The following is a 22946-nucleotide window of genomic DNA, read 5'->3' as shown; positions in this document are numbered from 1 at the left end:
TAATGCTGGTTTGCATATGTGGGTTTATGTACTCTCAATTGGCTTTTTTACCTATTCCTCGGATATTGTCATACCTGACAAAAAAATTGGATATTCTCTGTTTTCTTTAAACTGATTCATTATGATATATATATATATTTTCCATTTTTCTCGAGCGTGAAACTAATACACTTGCTTGTTATTCCTACACCTGTCTTCATCTTATTTTTCTATAAATTTGAACCACACACACACACACACACACACACACACAAGGCTATGTTGAAAAGTACCTGGCTTTGGGTAAAAGAAAATACAGGAGGATTAATTAATTATGATTTTATTCAACATATTCCCCTCTCAGAGTCACACTCTTATTACAGTGGTCCTTGAGTTTATCTAAGCCTTGTAAAAGAACTCAGAAGGTTGGGCTTCCAACCAGGCCTTTTTGCAATGCCCTTAAGGCCAAGAATTTTGCAGTACCCACCGTACACATATATGTACGTGTGTGCGTATGTCTTTGTATTGGTCCCCCACCACTACTTGACAACTGATGTTGATGTGTTTTCGTCCCTGTAACCTAGCAGTTCAACAAAAGAGATTGATAGAATAAGGACCAGGCTTTCAAAAGAAAAACGAGTTTCTGGGCCTCATTTATTCGACTAAAAATTCTTGAAGACAGTGCCCCAGTATGGCCACAGACTGAAAAAAAAAAACATATAGATAACAAATAGTGTTTGTAAAGGTTTGAGCCTAGCCCCTTAACCACTTGATCACTGCACCTCTTTCCAGATATTATTTACAGCCATGGTTGTATGTTGTTTGTAATGTCTAGTGTTGATGGTTCATATTTCTGAAATCAGAACTTGTGGACATCTATTTTGGTAGTTTACCCCTTTGTAGGGTTCATGAATAATATATTAGTCAGTCAGATTCTGATATAAACTTAGAATAAACTCCCCTCTTTGTTGCAGAAAAAAAAAGCAAAACAAAGTTTTCTGCATAAATAAAACAAACAAATATAAACCTTTACATTTCAAATGCAGCATTTATTTTTAAGTGTGAAATGGCTATTAACTTTATACAAGAGGGTTAGCTTCTGATTAAAAATAGATTTCTTAACCCATGGGAAATGAATTCATTAATGTCAGTGTAACTATTGATTCCTAGTTCTTTGGCCTCTGTTTCTATTTCTCTCTTTCTGTTCCTTTGTCTTTGTTTATTTCTGTCTGTTGCCTGTTTCTTGTAGAAATATACATTTATAGCACTTATAGGTGTCTGTCTATTTATTCATACTGAAGAATATCTACACATATAGACATGTTTACTCATAGGTATATATATTCAAAATGTGATCGCGTGTGTACCGTTGACGATTTTTTTTCTTCTGTCTTCCCTTCTCTGGATCTTTCCTTCTCCTATTTTTCCGATGAAGATCTCCGCTCGAAACGTTAAACCCTCCTTCTTTCCTTCTTTCCTGAGCGTCCAGTAATACTATATTTGTTCCATGTCCTCGCGTTGTTGTGTTTTTTTGTGCTTTCTTGTTTGGATTAACTATGTATATATATATATATATATATATATCTCATCATCATCATCGTTTAACATTCGTTTTCCGTGCTAGCATGGGTTGGACAGTTTGACCAGGATCTGGGAAGCCAGGAGGCTGCACCAGGCTCCAGTCTGATCAGGCAGTGTTTCTACAGCTGGATGCTCTTCCTAACACCAACCACTCCAAGAGTGTAGTGGGTGTTTTTTATGTGCCACTGACATGAGTGCCATTGACCTGACATTGGCCACGATTGTGGTCTCACTTGGTTGACAGGTCTACACAGCATGGTATATCCCCAAAGGTCTTGGTTACCTGTCACTGCCTCCATAAGGCCCAACACTTGAATGGTGCTTTTTACATGGCATTACATAATAATGATATCATTATATCATTACTCTAATGATATATATATCATTATAGTAATGAATATAAATATATGATCTATCTATCTATCTACATACCTACATACATACATACCTACATACATACATACATGAATACATACATACATACATACATACATACATACATACATACATACATACATACATACATACATGCATGCATGCATGCATGCATGCATGCATGCAGTAATTCCTCAGCTATCACGGGTGCTACATTCCCAAAACCCCTGCAATAGGTGAAAATCTGCAAAATAGAAAAGGGACTGTATGTTTTTTAAAATTATTTTTATAATTTGTGTACACTTATTTTATCATAATGGCAAAACAACACCACAGAGGAATCAGCATAACCTTAAATAATAAACTACGATAGGTGAACCATGATATCACAAGGGGATTACTGTATACAAAAATTGGAAATATTCATAAGATAGACACTTACATACAAGCATGTAGATATTTACATATATTGCTTTCGAATCTTAGTACAAGGCCAGTAATTTCAGGGAAAGGGGTAAATTGATTACATCAACCCCAGTGCTCAACTGGTACTTAATTTATTGACCCTGAAAGGATGAAAGGCAAAGTCAACCTCAGTGGAGTTTGAACTCAGAATGTAAAGATGGATGAAACGCCACTAAGCATCTTGCCCAGTGTGCTAACAATTCTGCCAGCTTGCCACCTTGGTGGTATATATGTACCTGGAATTTTCTAAATTCTTACCCCATGGACTTAGTCCTTGATTAAAACTCCAGACTCTAGGTTCAAATCATTTGAGCATTACAACATGTTTTCTATATTGTAGGTGTGCATAATCTTATCAGTACATGTCAGGTTTCAGTAAACTGGGTGATTGGTAAACTCAAATCAGCCTTCATTTAATTCTGATTGCCAATGTGAAAGACAAAGGCACAAGTATAAGGGACTAAGGACTTCAGCAAAAACAAACAAACAAAAGCAAAAACCCAGAAGAAAGAAAAGAAAGGCATTGGCAGTAATAAATGATGGAGATATTAACAACACGAAAGATAGCATTTTCAGAAACAAAATAATAGCAACGCAATTAAACGATAGTGATGGCCACAACAGGAACAATGTCAATACCAAATGTAACAGATGAAAAAAAAAATAATAACAGTTGCAACAAAAGCCACAACAATAATTGTAATTGAACAGCAAGAATAATAGCAAGAACAACAGAAAAGTATAACCAAAACTGGAATTGGTATAAATATAAACAATAGCTATAACCAAAATCAAAGCATTTGTAACAAGAACTCAATAGAGACAACATGAACAAGTGAACAATAACAGGGTCCAAAGGAGAGAATGTAAAAGAGAAAATATTTATTAGGACTGGAGTGTTTTATTAAAGACTTCAGGTTAAACTAATACTCTTTTACTCTTTTATTTGTTTCAGTCATTTGACTGCGGCCATGCTGGAGCACCGCCTTTAGTCGAGCAAATCGATCCCGGGACTTAGTCTTTGTAAGCCCAGTACTTATTCTATCGGTCTCTTTTTGCCGAACCACTAAGTTACGGGGACGTAAACACACCAGCATCGGTTGTCAAGCAATGCTAGGGGGACAAACACAGACACACAAACACATACACGCACATACATACACACACATACATATATATATATATATATACGACAGGCTTCTTTCAGTTTCTGTCTACCAAATCCACTCACAAGGCATTGGTCGGCCCGGGGCTATAGCAGAAGACACTTGCCCAAGATGCCACGCAGCGGGACTGAACCCGGAACCATGTGGTTGGTGAGCAAGCTACTTACCACACAGCCACTCCTGCGTCTATACTGTGAATTTGGTCTTAACATATTTAATACTGTGAGCCAAAAATATGTTTTTTTTTATTAATTCAACCCATTTCTGACCCTATTTTCAATAAAATGCAATTAAAATGATGTTGATGACTTAACTGTTTGTCTTTTATGCTGAAGGCTACCTGAGTTATTTCTCTCCACTCATTCTTTCCATGTGGTAAAAAAAGGGGGTGGGGGCAGGAGACTGCTAAATAAATGTATTTCTTTTTGGTTTGTTTAAAGAGATGTTAAGTGAAAGACACAAAGAAGGAAAAAGACAAGCATTGAATGAGAGATGTGTGAGAGATAGATGCACTACATCAAAAAAAAAAGTGAATGAGAGATACTTGAAAAAGAGATGAGAAGGTGCAAGAAACATAAAAGAAATACAAAGGATAAAGAGACATGTGAAAGAGTGGCTGTGTGGTAAGTAGCTTGTTTACCAACCACATGGTTCCGGGTTCAGTCCCACTGCGTGGCACCTTGGGCAAGTGTCTTCTACTATAGCCTCGGGCCGACCAAAGCCTTGTGAGTGGATTTGGTAGGCAGAAACTGAAAGAAGCCCGTCGTATATATGTATATATATATACATATATATATATATATATGTATGTGTGTGTGTTTGTGTGTCTGTGTTTGTCCCCCTAGCATTGCTTGAGAACCGATGCTGGTGTGTTTATGTCCCCGTTACTTAGCGGTTCGGCAAAAGAGACCGATAGAATAAGTACTGGGCTTACAAAAGAATAAGTCCCATGGTCAAGTTGCTCGATTAAAGGCGGTGCTCCAGCATGGCCGCAGTCAAATGACTGAAACAAGTAAAAGAGTATACACTGCATAACCTGAAAAATTTCCCATTTCTCAAAATTTTATCCAAATTTTCTGCTCTTTTATAAAATAGATCTTAATCACTTTCATAGAATCCTTTTCCTATTTCTTAGCTGGGAAGGGTTCTAAAAGCATACATCAATAAAGAAATGAATTTGCTGAGTGCTTTGCTTCCAACACAAATTTGTATATGTACTTCGCAAATTTCCTTTTGAACTTGTTACTTTGAACACACCTGTATCATTTCCATGTGCACACATTTGCTGAATCCATAAACCTCAGCCAAACAAACTGACTAATCCTGACAACATTCCTTATATCACTGTCAGCTTCTCTGCTGGTCCTCACCCTCAACAAACTCTTACTTTTCTCAGTATCTGCTACAATTTAGAGAAAAGAATAATCAACAACAACATTGTGTTCCATCCAAAGTGGCCTTGCCATTTAATAACTTGACCATGTCATTCTCAATTACTCAAAAGTGATTGATTTAATGATAAACAATTTTCTCTTTTATCTCTATGAGTTCCTTCTCTAATTATTGATCACTAGTACAAGTTTTCAAATTAAAAGGAAGAGAGAGACTGCAATCAGAGACCTAATTTTCCATAACACACTCCTACTGTTACTTACCCTCGAGAATTTTAATGAAAGCCATGTGGTTGCCCTCATCATTAACAAAGCCTTGAACTGTATAAAATCTCCGATCAAGTTAATCATTCGTTATGTTCACGTGTCTTTTTATATCTTAGATTCAAAATCTTCCTTTGTCTTGCTAGAGCTTTGTTCCCTAATTTCAAGGGGCTAAACATAGAGGGGACAAACAAGGACAGACAAAGGGTTTTAAGTTGATTACATCGATTCCAGTGTGTAACTGGTACTTAATTTATTGACCTCGAAAGGATGAAAGGCAAAGTCGGCCTCAGTGGAATTTGAACTCAGAACGTAACGGCAGATGAAATACTGCTTAGCACTTCGCCCGGCGTGCTAACGTTTATGCCAGCTCACTGCCTTTCTCTCTAATTTTGTTCTCTAATCTGTAAACTTAGATTTGCTTCAGTGTTCAACTATTTGACTCTTTATTAACAAATACTTCATTATTATCTAAAGTATTTAGTACAGTGTCACACTTGCCTGATGTCTTTTATCTTTTACATGTTTCAGTCACTAAAATGTGGCCATGCCGGGGCACTGCCTTGAACTTTTAGACGTATGAATCGACCCCAGTACTTATTTTAAAGCCTGATACTTATGTTGCTGGTCTCTTTTGCTGAACTACTAAGTTACAGGGACATAAACACACTAACACCGGTTGTTAAGCGGTGATGGGGGACAAACACAGATACAATGACAACCACACATAGACGTTTATATACTTATAAAGACATTTATAGAAGACACTTGCCCAAGGTGCCGTGCAGTGGGACTAAACTTGGAACCATGTGGTTGGAAAGTGAGCTTATCACACAGCTATGTTTATGCCTATGATATCTTACCTTACAATGGGCTTCTTTCAGTTTCTGTCTACTAAATTCATTCACAAGGCTTTGGTCGGCCTGAGGCTACAGTAGAAAACACTTGCCCAAGGTGCCATGCAGTGAGACTGAACTTGGAACCATGTGGTTTGGAAGTGAGCTTCTTATCACACAGCCATGTCTTTGCCTATGATATCTTACCTAACACTTTGTGGATTCTTGCTCATTTAGAACAGAGAGCCCCTCTTTCTCAGTCTGTAAATGTTTTCTCCACAAATATTGACCTGCTTAATTTCAATGACTGTAGGCAACATCCTTCTTTTTAATGTTGCTGTTGTTTCTAGAAATATAATAATAATCATCATCATCGTTTAGTGTCCGCTTTCCATGCTGGCATGGGTTGGATGGTGCAACTGGAGTCTGGGAAGCCAGGAGGCTGCACCAGGCCCAGTCTGATCTGGCAATGTTTCTATGGCTGGATGCCCTTCCTAATGCCAACTGCTCCATGAGTGTAGTGGGTGCTTTTTATGTGCCACTGGCACAGGTGCCAGACGAGGCTGACAAACGGTTACGATCGGATGGTGCTTTTTACGTGCCACCGGCATGGAGGCCAGGCGAGGCTGGCAACGCCACGATCAGATGGTGCTGTTTACGTGCCACCGGCAATAATAAAAAAAGGTGGAAGAGTAAGAGATACGTTAAAGAGGAAAGAGGGTATCAGATATAATGGAAAAAAATTGGATGAGAGTGAAAGAGTAAGGGGAACAAAGAGGGATAAGAGATAGACTTGTAAGAAAGAGGGATAGGCAAAGAGACATATTAAGAGAAAGAAGAAGAAGAGAGAGAGGGAGAGAGAGAGAAGTTGAGAGGAAGATGAATTGGGAAAGAGAAATACATGTTGAGAGAGAAAAATGTTGAGAAAAAGATGATGAGAAAGATATACTCCTGAGAAAGATATGAAAGTGATATGAAAAAAAAATTAAAAGAAAATTTTCAAAAATGGTATTAAAGAAAGGAAAGAACCAGCAAGTTATCTCTTTTGTAATTTGTAAATGTTGAATTTTACAATGAGTCTCTCTCTTCTATCATTTGTCTTCTCCATTCTCTCTGGCATTGTTTTCCAGGAAAGAAACAGAAAGAGTCATGCGTTATTCATATCATGAGAAGTTCGAATGTATGTATATGTGTGTTAAAGATATTCAGGAAATTGTTACCTCTGTTGGTAGCTGAGGGTTTGGCTTTCTCTATTGCAAAAAAAACAAACAAAACTGAACAAAATCTCACATGACAAGACATGTATAAGCTGTGTGTTGTTGTGTAATAACAATGACATGTAGAATGGCAGCGGTGGGAGAGCAGTGAGCTGAGCACGATCTGTTGGATGAGTAATGTTAGACTGAGCATGAGTCAACTGAGAAAGTGACTTGGCATTAAAGATAATGGTTTTGTATTGATAATGGCCTTGTGCAAAAATTTGAAATGATTATTACCTCCACCTTAGTGAAGGCAGAGGTATTGTTTTCAGTTGTGTTTGTTTGTTCGTCTGTTGATAAGATATCTCAAGAACTGCTGGATGGATTCGGATGAAACTTTCAGGGATGTTTGGACTCATAACTGGCACAAACTGATTAGATTTTGGGATCGACCATGTACTGGACAAGGATTCTGGATTATTTTTCCATTTATTTTTTTTCTCTTAATTTTTGAAAGTGGTCAGGTTCATTTTTAGTATTGTTTGTGAGAGCAGTCAAGTTTATTTCAGACTTTCTCATTTTAAAAATCACCTCTGGCTAATCGTTGAGAGGACCTTGGTGTTGCACTCCCTGAGTGCTCTTGTTATTATTATTATTATCATGATTATTATTATTGAAGGCAGCAAGCTGGCAGAATTGTTAGTATACTAGGCAGAATGCTTAGTGGTGTTTTGTCTGTCTTTATGTTCTGAGTTCAAATCCTGCTGAGGTTGACATTGCCTTCCATCCTTTCAGGGTTGATAAGTACCAGTCGAACACTGGGATTGATGTAATTGATTCACCCACTCACCTGGAATTGCTGGCCTTGTGTCAAAATTCAAAACCATTGTTATCATCAGCATTACAAGTTGGCATTACAGAATTATGAGTGTATCAGGGAAACTTCATTGGATCTGCAGACTGCATGAGGTGGCCACTTCAATAATATGTGTCTTTGTAAAAGGCAGTGAATTGGCAGAACTGTCTGCATGCCACACAGAATGGTTATTGGAATTTCTTCCAGTTTTACATTCTAAGTTCAAATTCTGCTGAGGATGATTTTGCTGTTCATCTTTCTGGGTTGATAAGATGAAGTACCAGTTGAGCACTGGGTTAATATAATCGATTAGCCCACTTCTACAAAATTTCAAGCTCTGTGTCTGTAGTAGAAAGGATTATTATTATTATTATTAATTACTTATTTTGTGTATGTTTTGTCAGTAATGGTATGAGACAAGGATTTCTTCTCTAAGAAATAAACAATAAAATTTCTATAGATTCTTTTTTACTTGTTTTATCCAGTTATGTTGTACAGGAGAGTGAAATTGGCTTCAGATTGTTAATGAATAATAAAACAGAAAGTGATTAACCTGCAATAAAATAGCACAAGACACACACACAACACAAAACAAATGCAAAAAAAGACCCCTAACAAAGGAAGCAAAAATACATTCCCTTAATGTTTGCTATTTTTCTCTCACCTCTAAACTGGCTCTGATTTAGGGATGATAAAATGGTTTTATAGTTAATAAACTTATCAATAAAATATGTTAGGAAATTGCTCTAGCTATTTTATTTGATGGTTCATAAAAAAACAGAAAGCCTTGTAGGAATAGCCAATTATATTGGCCTACCATAGGACTTTTTATTTGTATAGATCAGTTTCGTTCTTTTTTTTTTATTATTCTAAATTAGCTTTTTATTTATATGTATATTTTTGAAAGCTCAGTCTGAAAGTAGGATAGTCTACATAAGGAATAAGTATATTAATGTTAGTGAGAAGAAGATCATTGTGATTTAGTTCTATTTTTCAATGTTGAAATAGTTCTTTTGTTAAAACTGCTCAAATGACTAATAGGTTAGTTAACCCTTTAGCATTCAGATTACTCTGTGTCAAACGTATTGCTTATTTACTCAAATTCTTTACAAGTAATCATGCATTATCTTGTTGCTTCCAGATTTCAATGATGTAATTGTTTGTTTTTAAAATGACATTGTAGGATTAGTGTGAAAGGTCAGATCTGGCCAGTTTGGACATAAAGCATGTAGAATATATGGGCCAAATATAGCTGGTTCAAATCCTAAAGGGTTAAGATATTAATATTATTCTTAAGCTTTGTAGGTGCAGTATGACTGAATGGTTGTCTTGTAATCATGAGGTTCTGGGTTCAATCCTATAGCATGTCATAGCCTCAGGTTTGCCCATATCTTTTGAGTGAAGTTGATTTGATGGAAAATGTGTGGAAGCTTTTGGATGGATTGTACCTGCAATTCAAAGGTCCATCTTTACCACTATGTCCATGGAATACTCAGCCACTTTGATGTTAATTCAATGGTTGTTCTGCTGATTGAATAACTGTACACTCATCATGTTTCAGTCATTAGACTGTGGCCATGCTGGGGCACCACCTTGATGAATCTTTTAGTCAAATGAATTGATCCCAGTATTTACACACATACACACATACATACATACATACATACATATATGAAACGAGATTCCACACAGTTTCTGTTACAAGTCTGGAACTTTGTTAGGAGACATTTGCCCAAGGTACTGTGCAGTGGGACTGGACCCTCAAACCATTTGGTTGCAAAGCAGGCCCTTAACTGCATAACCCTGCCCGAACCTATGCCAATTGCTTATATTAAAATATTGGATGGGTTTGTCAATAAATATTTTATCTAATTCATTATTAAATTTTTTTTCTGTGCATCTACCACAACAATTAAAGGAAAAAAAAACTCTGCATGCATCGATATATCTCATAAGGAAAATTGTGACTCATTTGTAAAATATTAGTCAAGTTTATATAAGTGACAAGCTATTTTGAATTTTATTTATCTGCCTACAATATTTACTGCACAAACTTGACTTTTTATCCACCAGACATAAATAAAATAAGAACCACGATTTTTTTTGCTTTAATATTTTAGATTTATTTGTCCATGCTTGCATAGATGTAATGGATTTTTTTCTCCCTTGTTGAAATATTTGTTGCTGTTTAGCCCAAGGCTAACCTTAATTGAACAGACCAATGATAAAATGCATTTCAACCATACCCATCCTAGATTTTTAAGGGTGTGTGAAAAATTTTTTAAATATCATTTCAAGATTTATTAAATGACACTTGTAAAGTGAAAAAATTTATTGAAAATTTACAAGTAAACACCATTTCTAAACATGTGGTGAGTCACTTATTATTCTCTTATATGTTTCAGCCCAATGACTGTGGCCATGCTGGAGCACCGCCATTGTAATCATCTTTCCACTTTCCACCTTTGTCGGAGCGGCTTCTGGTAAAGGATGGAGTTCAATGCTACTGCCCTCTTTTGAGTTTCTTGCTTAGATATTGGCTCATTGAGGATCTCGGCGATCCAGAGGACAAATTTATGTTTGCAAACGTCTACATCCACTCCATGGAGGCTCCTCAGATGCTTCGGCAGACAGTTAAACAGCTGTGGGCCCTTGAAACCCAAGCTATTGCAGTACATCGTCCTTGCCTGAGATGAAGCAGTTGGCACAATGGGGACAGCACAGTGACATCCTGTTTGTGGTCTGGTAAACTATTGGTCACCTAAAGGATTAGCAGTTTATATAGTCACTAGTTTTTTACAGTGTCCCCCAGTAAAAGAAAACCGAGATCTCAATAATATAGCAATTAACAAATGTTATAAGAAACCACAGTGCATAGGCCTAAACAGTAAAGGGATGCCATGCGTATTATATAGTTTCAATTTGGTCAACTTGCTGTGCTCCACCCAGATTTTCTCACAAATAAAATATATAGTAAACTGGGATCCTATTAAGAAGATAATGTCTTATGACAGCTTAAGCCCATAACGATGAGCATCGTATTATAGTGTTAAGGGTGGATAAGGGGAACTCTTTTTACTCTTTTTACTTGTTTCAGTCATTTGACTGCGGCCATGCTGGAGCACTGCCTTTAGTCGAGCAAATCGACCCCGGGACTTATTCTTTGTAAGCCCAGTACTTATTCTATCGGTCTCTTTTGCCGAACCGCTAAGTGACAGGGACGTAAACACACCAGCATCGGTTGTCAAGCAATGCTAGGGGAACAAACACAGACACACAAACATATTCACACACACTTATATATATATACATATATACGACAGGCTTCTTTCAGTTTCTGTCTACCAAATCCACTCACAAGGCATTGGTCGGCCCGGGGCTATAGCAGAAGACACTTGCCCAAGATGCCATGCAGTGGGACTGAACCCGGAACCATGTGGTTGGTTAGCAAGCTACTTACCAAACAGCCACTCCTGTGCCTATTCTGTGTATAAAAGTATAAAAAAAATTCAATGAATCATGACACTGTGATGTTAAAATGACCAATTACTACAATCTTTGTGTTGTGCCTTTAAGTTAGAGTTCCTCTTGTTTGCCTGACTGATGAAGCTGGATTCTGGAAGATTTGAGAGCTATTTCATGCAGGCTGAATGACCACATAAGATCTTCCCCTTTTAGCTCACTCACTGGAAGCTAACAATTCATTTTTGTCTATCAGGCAAACTGGAGGGAGTCTAACTTCGAAGCACAGCACAATGATTGCAGTAAGAGGCTATTTTAACATCATAGGGTCATGCTTCATTGCATGTTTTATACTCTTCCTTTTATCCCCATTTGACACTATATGATGATGATCATGGGGTTAAGCTGCTGAAAGACATTGTCTTCTCAATAGGATATCAGTTTGTTATATAATTTGTTTATATATAATAAACTCGCTCAAGATGGCTAAGAGACTGCAAGTGGAACTCTTCCAGAGGTGAAATCCTTGCTACCCAACAAATGAAGGGTACAGGCTAAGGAGTGAAGCGTTTGTGACCCTGAGATACCTGCTGATGATGTGGGACAGTTTCCAGCATTGCAATGGATTTAGAAGAGCTTGCAAAATGTTTGACTAGCTCCTGTAGTTTCTGCATATGGCAAAGCATCTCTAATGTTTATTTAACCTATGATAGAATTTCAATGGAGCACAGCAAGCTAACCAAATAGAAGTTGCATAATATCCCTTCACCTTTTACAACCATGAGCTGTGGTTCCTTATAACATTTGTTAACAGCTCTTTAGACGCAGGAGTGGCTGTGTGGTAAGTAGCTTGCTAACCAACCACATGGTTCCGGGTTCAGCCCCACTGCGTGGCATCTTGGGCAAGTGTCTTCTGCTATAGCCCCGGGCCGACCAATGCCTTGTGAGTGGATTTAGTAGACAGAAACTGAAAGAAGCCTGTCGTATATATGTATATATATGTATGTATGTGTGTGTATATGTTTGCGTGTCTGTGCTTGTCCCCCTAGCATTGCTTGACAACCGATGCTGGTGTGTTTATGTCCCCGTCACTTAGCGGTTCGGCAAAAGAGACCGATAGAATAAGTACTGGGCTTCCAAAGAATAAGCCCCGGGGTTGATTTGCTCGACTAAAGGCGGTGCTCCAGCATGGCCGCAGTCAAATGACTGAAACAAGTAAAAGAGTAGAGTAAAGAGAGCTATATGTATGGAGACCTCAGTTTTTTTGTTTTTTTTTTACTAGGAACATTGTAAAGAACTAGTGACATTATATGAGCCGTTAATTGTTTAGTTAGTAGGCCAATAGTTTAACTACTTCACTAATGATGACTCATCACATGCTCAAAAATGGAGTTGACTTGTCAAGTTTCAATAAATCCCTTCACTCAAAAAGTGCCATTTACTAAATTTTGAAATGATATCTTTGAATTTTTCAGAATTCAATTTTTTATCTATATCTATCATATAAATTTTTGTTAATAAGTTGCATGCATGAAATTACATTTCCAACAGATATAAGTGAAAAGAAAAGCTACAAAAAATAGTAATTCCGTACAGATTTGTCAGTTTATCTGCATAATTTACAAGGTATTGATTTCATTTCATAAACATATCCATTCACATTCTAATGTCTCATTGTCTTCACTACTACTGTCATTATTGTAATAACTTGATGAAAAGAAAAATGTATGCCTTGTTTGTTGTATTGGGAGAGAGAAAATAAAAAAGAAAAGTCTAGACCAGACCATAGATAGTGCATTTTCACACACTTCCTATATCCAAGTTGCTAAAAGCTATCAATCATATTTACAATTGAAAGTTTTTATTGTAAAGAAAGATTTGAACATCAGATTTTAAAGTTTGTGAGACTTTTTAACTCAACCTGAGACATACTGTTTACAAAATTGTCACTTTTCATCAGTTCCCTAATTTGTAGTTCAACAAAACAAAAAAATTGTTCCAGTTAGAATTCAAATTATGTGGTATAAGTATTTTCTTACTTTTCTCTCTTTATTAAGAGATTTTTACAAAAATTTTCAAAAACCCCAATTTTATGTGTAGCAGTGTAAAATAACTTTACAAATATCTTTTCAAAAACTCTCAAATTTTGGGAAAAATTAATTATTTGATAACTTATTTTTTCTGCACAAAATGACAGGTTTCAATTTTGCTATTTTAAAAATATTGACAACAGCAATATTTCCTGAAACTACCTGAAGGCCAAATATAATTACTTCGAAACAGTACAAACCAATCAATTGTGTGTATGATAGTTTATCATTTTTAACAGGAGTTCTAAGACTTTATATTTTTCAGAGAACTCCACAAAGTATCTATCACAAAAATACAGAATAGTTCCAATATATAATTATACTAAGGTGGGGGACTGGCAGAAATGTTAGCATACCAGGCAAAATGCTTAGTATTTTGTCTGTCTTTACATTCAGAGTTCAAATTCCACCAAGGTCGATTTTTGCCTTTCATCCTTTTGGGGTCGATAAATTACGTATTAGTTGCATATTGGGGTTGATCTAATCGACTGGCCCCCTCCCTGCAAATTTTGGACCTTGTGCCTAGAGTAGAAGAGAATATATAACTATACTGCTTTCTCCTACCTTCCACGATGTTCTGTTGGGTCTTTTGCATTAAATGATTTCTTGTTATTATAGAATTCCATAAATTTTTCCTTTATAAAACTTTTTTGACCCTTAAGGTTGTGCAGCCTATTTTGAAAGGTTTAATTCTCCTGTCACATCATTCGAGTGAGCCCATCAGATTGGTTTAGGAGAATTTTCAGTAATTTTAGTTGTCGATTGTGACTCTTCCTCGGCTTGATTTATTTCTTCATCAGTATCTGATGTAGAAATGTACCTGTTTTAAGGTAAAAGTGAAAATTAGTATACTCTCACTATATTATGTGGGGTTATGCAGGCCTAATTGCCTATTTCAAGTTCAGGTGTCAAATTTATTTATCTATTTCATAGGTGCAGGGGTGGCTGCATGGTTAGTAGGTTGCTTACTAACCACATGTTTCCGGGTTCAGTCCCACTGCATGGTACCTTGGGCAAGTGTCTTCTACTATAGCCTTGGGCTGACCAAAGCCTTGTGAGTTGATTTGGTAGACGGAAACTGAAAGAAGCCCGTCGTATATATGTATATATATATATATATGTATGTGTGTGTGTTTGTCCCCCCAACATCACTGTGGTGTGTTTATGTCCCTGTTACTTAGCGGTTCAGCAAAAGAGACCGATAGAATAAGTCCTGGGGTCGATTTGCTCGACTAAAGGCAGTGCTCCAGCATGGCTGCAGTCAAATGACTGAAACAAGTAAAAGAGTATTTCAATTATTGTTACACAGAATGTGTTCAAATCCTGCTGAGGTCAACTTTACTTTTCATCTCTCTTAGTTTGATAAAATAAAGTACTGACCAAGTACCAGAGGTGTTACAAGTGAATAGTACCCAAGCCTCAAAACCTCCAGACCTTGTGTCTTTGTTAGATTCAGTTATTACTAAAGATGGAAAACAAGAAGAATAAGAAGAGTGATGGGGGTGGGGTGGGCAGGTGGTAAACAAGGCAAAAGATCTTTGAGTTAATTACATCATTTTATTATCTGAGTTTGAATCCCATTGATAAAGCACCACATAAGGTAAAGTACCAGCCTTCTACTGGGTTTAGTTTCTCTGAAGATATCTTCTGCAAAATATTATAGCTTGTATCTTATGCTAGAAACCATTATTTCCAAAGTCTTTAATATTTGAAAACAATCCAGAAGGCTTTTATTACTTCCTCCAAAATTCAAAAATTTCTAAAAGGACACTTGTTGGAAGCCACTATTGAAACTTTGACTCCAGAATTGCTTATCAAGATATTTCAATCTTAGTTAGTTAGTTAGTTAATTTGGCTCAAAAGCAAATAGCAAGGCCATGTAGGGGGACATGGAGTTAAGTACAGGGTGGTGTTCATGTAAAGAGTTCAGGCCACTTGAGGTCAAGGGAGGCTTTGAACAAAGCGGTCGTCGGCATCTTCACCATCTCGTCTGGCAGCTTGTTCCACGGATCCGCAACCCGGACGGAGAAAGCTCCTCTCCTTCGATTGAGATGAAATCGTCGCAGGTAGAGCTTTTCTTGATTCCTAAATATAATCACAAAATGTACAAAGCATAGCTTTATCATGTTATGTTGTATTTGTCATTCATTATTGGAAACAATCCTGAAAGAGTAACAAAAACAACAAAAACAAACGAAAGAAAAGCCCCAGAAAACTTGTGTGGTAAAGTAACACATGAAGAAGGTTTGTTGATATCTGAAAAGACTAAGAGTACAGTAAACAAATTAATGTATTAAAACACGAACATAATTCATAAAAACAGTAGAAACCCATTAAATGAAGTTATAACAATATTAGACATAATAACATTTATATATATATATGCACACACATATGCAAAATAGGGAGAAAGGATTGGAAATAGGCTAAATATTTTATACATACATGTTTTGTTTAAATGAAACAAATCTTATTTTTTAACGTAAGGAATACATACTTTTTTTACCATAAATTTAAATATATGAAAGTAAAAATACTAAAATATTGTTTTCACATAAATGTTTTCATATAATAGTTTTACTTAACCCTTTCGTTACCATCCCAGCTGAAACTGGCTCTGGATCAGAGTACAAATGTCTTGTTTTCATCAGTTTTGAATTAAAATCTCCCACTAAACCTTAGTCAAAATTTATGTTCTTTACACTGGCTGAATGATAACTAAGTTATTTTACTAAATTCTTTGTCTTATTTAAAGTAATTGAAAGAAACACAGAACATCTCAAAATAAATACAGTAACAAAAGGGTTAAAGTATGTTAGTGTATGTTTTCACAAGGTGAGTTGGACATACATAACACAAAAACGAAAAGAAAAAAAGAGGGAGAGAGAAAAACGATCACATGCTACTTGGATTTTATTTGAGAAAAGTTCTAGGGAATAAGTTTTTGTATATGTTGTGTCCTAAATAGATTTTGTATTAGAGGAAAATGCATTTTAAAACTGACTGGGATCTGGTTTGCACGGTCATTCTGCTCATCACAAATCTTGGTGATTCTTCCATTGTATGTGAAGACCATATATATATATATATATATGCTGATACTTCCAAATTTAGAAATGATATACAAAATATTGGATAATGTGTATCTTTAAAGAACCTCAATATGTAAATGAAAATTGATTTTGATTTTTCATTTTGGCATTCTAAAAACAATCCCCCACCATAATACTGAATTCAAGATAAAAAAGATTCTTGAAATTAACCAATATAATGGTGAAATGCTTAGCGGTATTTCGTCTGTCGTTACGTTCTGAGTTCAAATTCCGCTGAGGTCGACTTTGCCTTTCATCCTTTCGGGGTTGATTAAATAAGTACCAGTTACGCACTGGGCTCGATGTAATTGACTTAATCCCTTTGCCCTTGTTTGTCCCTTCTATGTTTAGCCCCTTGTAGGCAATAAAGAAATAAATATAATGGTGAAAACCAACTGTACAATATGTGACATGGTTATTTGGTAGGTCGCATTGAATTGATATGATATGCACAAGCTTACAGTAAAGTCAGGTGATTGGCTATTTGAAGAAGGAATAACTCATTGCTAACAACAATACCAACTTCATGTCAATGATAGCATTTAGCTTTTGATTTTTTTTGCATTGATACGAAGCAAGACAAAATGTTCTTTCAAAATAATGCTGGGTTTTGTGTTGCAGAATAACCTCTGTGATTCAAGAACACAACTTCATTATTATTGATAAATCTGTTTTCCTTACTCCATGGAACCACTTATTGACTAAGCTGTTCTTGTTAAATACAGAACTGTATTTAGATTAATCATCTACTTCACAGTAATGCCATAAGCAAATTGGATTCCAATAATTTTAGGATTATTGTCTTTTTTTTTTTTCATTTGCTATTATTCATTTTCCACTATTTTCTTTGAGAATAACTTTTTAATAATTCTTCTATAAAGTAACAAGATTTGAAATGGAAGATATAATTGATAAAAATGAAACTCTCTATCGGTATGTGCACTTATAAGTAGATGTGTGCATGTGTATGAAATGTGTCTTTATATGTATGATATCAGTATATATATATATATATTATATATATATATATATATACACACACACAAGTATGTATATGAGATATGTTAATGAGGACACATACATGAATTATCAACATATTTGTGAGCCTGTTTGCCTCTTCACATACTTGATTCATGCCTACGTAAATGTGTGAAAAAAGGTTGTATATGAATGCATTTATATATATATATATATATACACACACACACACACACACATATATATTTGATCAGGTGTGTACATGTGTACATATGCATGTATATATATATATATATTTATCTTTATTTTTGAGTATGCATGTATATGTGCAGATATAGATTATATATCTACATTTGTGTGTGTGTGTGTGTGTGTATGTACATACATCATACATACACACATGCACACACACATATATATAAGATTGTGTAAATGAATGTGAGTATATAAATAATGGTGATTGAAACACATTAAATGATATTCTAATTCATCCAATATATTAATGAAGTTTTCTCCTTTCAAAACCATTTTACCAAATTTATTTATTTTTTTCCCCTGCTTTTAATTCTTTCCTCATAAATTTTCTCCACTCATATCACAAGAAGAAAACGGATCTTCTGAATATCTGCTGAAGAATTTCCCTCACACTGCGTTGTGTAACCATAGAAACCTGGAGTGTAAATGTTGCTAGTATACATGCATAGATTTAATATTTGGTTGAATTCTATAACTTATAAATCTACCTTGCTGAGAGTATATGCCTCTCAGATATAACTGAATTCATAATATACTTGCTTTTGCCATTTACATCAAATAACTAACGCACATGCACATACACACATATGTACTCTGTCTCTCTGTCTTTTACACACAACTCTCTCTCACTCTCTCTCTCATTCTTTCTCTCTCTCTCTCTCTCTTCCTCTCTCTCTTTATATATATCTCTCTCCCTTATTCATACACGCTGTATTACTCTGATATCAAAATAACTACATGAAAATGTTCTAAACCATAATTTGCAGGTGAAATGATACATAGACATAATTATTATTATCGGAAGATATACATGTATGTATATGTTTGTGTGTGCATTTGAATAGGTGATTTATATAATCTGCCTGCATGTGTGCATTATGTGTAAATGTTATGTGCATTTGTGGGTGGCGAATGCACATTAACATATGCATTAATGCCTTTGTGTATGCATGTTGACATGTATTGCTTCCTTCAGTAAAAGTTAGATTCTTTAAAATCTATACACAATAGCTTCTTGGTTATATTGCTTTTTAAGTGGGAAATGAAGTACAACAGCTTCAAAAAATTCTTTTCAAACCCGAACGTATGATTGTGTGAATGTAGGCACATCACAGACGTGAATATGGTTGCAGTTAGGAGTTTGCTTGTAAAAGGTTAATAGTTAAGCTAGCAAACCTGTCACCTGACCTGTTCTTTAATTACACAAATGCAATACAGGAAGGAACCAAGACTTGCTTACCATCCACTCCGCTATCATGATTAATGAATGCTGCTGTCACTGAACTCTGCCAGACCTAACTAATTGGACCTGTTGATACAACAGAAAGTGTTTTGCTCTTTGGCAGGGCTTCTAACCAAATGCCTAGGCTGTGCAATACTAACAGTACAGATTTAAATATCAATCTCAGTTCTGTAAATTCATCACTTGGTGACAGGGGAATTTTGGTACTCTGTCTTTTGGGTTTGATAGTGAATGGCAAACTGACTTTTACGTTCAAGTTTAATAGTGTGTGCATGTGTGTAGGGGTTTTCCTTGTTGAAAGCATCAACATCATTGTATTTAGATGGATGTCAATTTGACCTTCAGATTTTTTATTCTTGGAGTCTTTTTCATTCACTTATTTTTCTCTGCTCCCTGATATGATGAAACTCCTATATTTTGTTGAAACTACATTAAACATCAGATCCAGTCGCAATCTTTATTGTGAGATACTCTGTTGTTGTTTAATCTGCTAGAAATAACAGCTAGAGTTCACTCACTAGCATCTAAAAAAATAAATGAGAACATTTTCAGATAGTTTAGTATTTATTCTCAATAATATGTGTTGAATTTACTTTGCTGTCTAAATATGCAACAGAACCCTTGCAATGGATTTGAACTTGTAGATGTTTAAGCCAATAATCCAATACCTTGTTCACTCAAGTCATTTAATTTTATTTTCTAGGAATAGGCTGTAATTCAATATGAAAGAATAACGATGTCAAAACAATAAACAAAAGCTTATTTCTTCAAAAGCCATGAAATCATAACTAAGTATATGGTACAACAATGCATTCTCCACATTAAAAGTTGTGTTTCCTCAACAATTATGTATTTTCAAATTTTTTTCCTGTGAAAAAATTTTGATAAATGTTAGTTCTTTTGAGTTTAATAGCTTTTAGATTCACTTATAGATTTGCGAACAATTTTGTGGCACTGTAAAACAATGTTGTTACAGAAAACAATATTTAAAAGCTTTTTAAATAATATCAAATTATTTTTTTCCATTTTAAAAAATCTTTCAACATCTTCCTCCTCATTACCATTGTCAGTTTATCTCTTATTTTCCTTGATGTTGCAAGTTGATAGGTTTTAAGCACTTCATGTTCATTCTGTATCATTTCCTTATTGAGACCGAATGTTTTCAGGTTTGATAGAATTATTTCAGCTTGGAACTATGACTAACTTCAATAGCTTCCAAAATAAATTTCAATTTGTTTACCAAACATACATCATCCAATTGTATTTGTATCCTGCCTCAGTATTCTTACAGTTGTTCCTACTAACAAAAATTTTTACAGCACTCACACACACAAATGCACACACACACACACATTACATATAGATGCACACTAACAGTATTTACTATCCCTGCTGGTAATTGCTGCTAGTGTGTGTGTATGTGTGTGGGTATATATATCTTTTATTTTTTCTTTCTCTTTTCCTTGTTTCAGTCATTAGACTGTGGCCATTTTGGGGCACCACTTTCAAGAATTTTAGCTGAATGAATCCACCTCAGTACTTCTTATTTTTTTAAGCATCGTACTTATTCTATCAGTTACTTTTGCTGAACTGCTAAGTTATGGAGATGTAAACACACCAACACTGGTTGTCAAGCGGTGGTGGGGAACAAGCACAAAGACACACTCTCTCTCTTTCACTCACACATATATACATGATGTGTTTCTTCCAGTTTCCATCTACCAAATCCACTCAGAAGGGTTTGGTCAGCTTGAGGCTATAGTAGAAGACATTTGCTCAAGGTTATATATACATATACATGCTATTATGTGTATCATCAATACATTAATATATTTATATATTTATAACTAAAATAAATACAATTCCATGAATTCCTTGTGTTTTGAATAAATTACTTTAAAATGTGATGACAACCATAAGTTGGGCCAACAGAAATTTTATATCCAAACAAGTCGAAATGTTTTAGCTTACACTTTATAAAAATTTGGTCTCCCTACAAAAATGTGCATGTGTATAAAATACACACACACACACACACACACATGATAGATCGTTAGACACTACACACATTTTTTTCTCTCCTTGTTTTTTCTGTGTCCCTTTCTGTAGAAGAGCGTAGGCTCGAAACATAAAAGACTTTTTCTATTCCTGAGCATTATACTAATACATCTGTTTGTTTTGTACACCACCTGTCTTCGTCTTTTGTTTTTTCATAAACTCTCCCTATATATAATATATATATATAATATATATATATATATATATACACACATATATATAATATATATATATATATATATATATATATGTATATATCACAGTATCAACTAAACAATTGAATGTTATAGACTGTTGGTCACAATGCTCTTCCTCACATTGTTGTAGCTTCCAAATGATGTCACGTTATAAAACTGTATCCCCTCAATCCCACACATACACACATATGAGCTAAAATAAATTTTACTATTTATTTTCAGGTAAAACAAGCTCCTTTCTTTTCAACATATGGCATCAGTTTAAATAATTACTCAAAAGAAATTGTTTTTTCTAATTAATAAATTTCACCATCCATTATAGAACTTGTGAGGTATGTGATATTTTAGTCCCTTTATTTCAGAACAAAGAAAGTAACAGAAAATATTACACATTCCACAGTCTTCTCATTGCCAAGCTGCACTGTTATGCAACATTTTGGCTTCCTAGTTACTAAACTGTAGCTAGCAACATGGAGCATACTCGCGTTCACCTTTCTGTATTGCAACACACACAATTCATACACACAAATATATACAGGGTGATTCAAAAGTACCTTCAATACTTGACTGACATATAACATTTTTACTTTTTATAATGCCACAAATTTGTTTCTGTATATTTGTAGCATTCTCTTTGTTATTTTCTCCCATGTGTGTGTGTGTGTATGTACATATATAATACATATCCATATATGGACAAATATGCATGCACACACACGAATCATTTATATATATATATATATTATAAATAGATGAGTGTATTTTTACCTTGTTAACAATTAACACGGAAAAAATAAATAAATATTGTTTCGAAAATTCTTTTGAATAGTATCAGTGGAATTTTCGAAACATGTGTCGAAAGTAAAAATAATTGATTACACCTGCGTTAAACTCCATTTATTTATTCATATTCATATAATATATATAAGCAATAATAAATCTCTGAACGAGGTATAGACAGTCACTGCACAACAATGTGAGGTATATTTGCCATCTCAATATGGCTAACCACTAAGGTTGGGTGTTACTGTAGCTTGTAGCCCCAGGAGAACATCTCCTCCAGCTGGTTATAGGCACACTTTCTGTGCCCTATTGGTATTTGCAAAGGGAGGTCATCCTTCCCTTGTCAACCTAAGTGATATATATATAACCATACTTGTGCCTATATATATATATAGGGACTGAACCATGAATGATGTGGTTGGGATGCAAGCTTCTTTACCATACAGCGGCTCCTGCATATATATCTATATCTTTCTGTATATATATATATATATATTATATATATATTCATTCATTATTACTATCTTACTACACCTCAATTACACTCAGCGAAGTTAAAATGTCAGTACTTCAGCTTTTGATACTGTGTGTTCTCTACTGGAAATGTAACTTACAAAATTGCCTCAGAAAATTATGTCCTATAAAATTAACTGATTGTGTAATGGTTTTGATGATA

General features: G+C 35.1%; 1 long non-coding RNA gene across 1 annotated transcript; it reads left to right on the top strand.

The window, feature by feature from the left end:
• The first annotated feature begins 249 nt into the window (after nt 1-249).
• On the top strand, nt 250-17767 carry LOC118767401. Its single transcript, XR_005003318.1, has 3 exons — nt 250-467; nt 17108-17113; nt 17755-17767. It is a non-coding gene; the product is annotated as an uncharacterized LOC118767401 (long non-coding RNA).
• The last annotated feature ends 5179 nt before the right edge of the window (nt 17768-22946 follow it).

The sequence above is a fragment of the Octopus sinensis genome, linkage group LG21, assembly GCF_006345805.1.
Source record: "Octopus sinensis linkage group LG21, ASM634580v1, whole genome shotgun sequence".
NCBI classification, from domain to species: Eukaryota; Metazoa; Mollusca; class Cephalopoda; order Octopoda; family Octopodidae; genus Octopus; species Octopus sinensis.
This window is presented reverse-complemented; position numbering and strand designations above follow the sequence as displayed.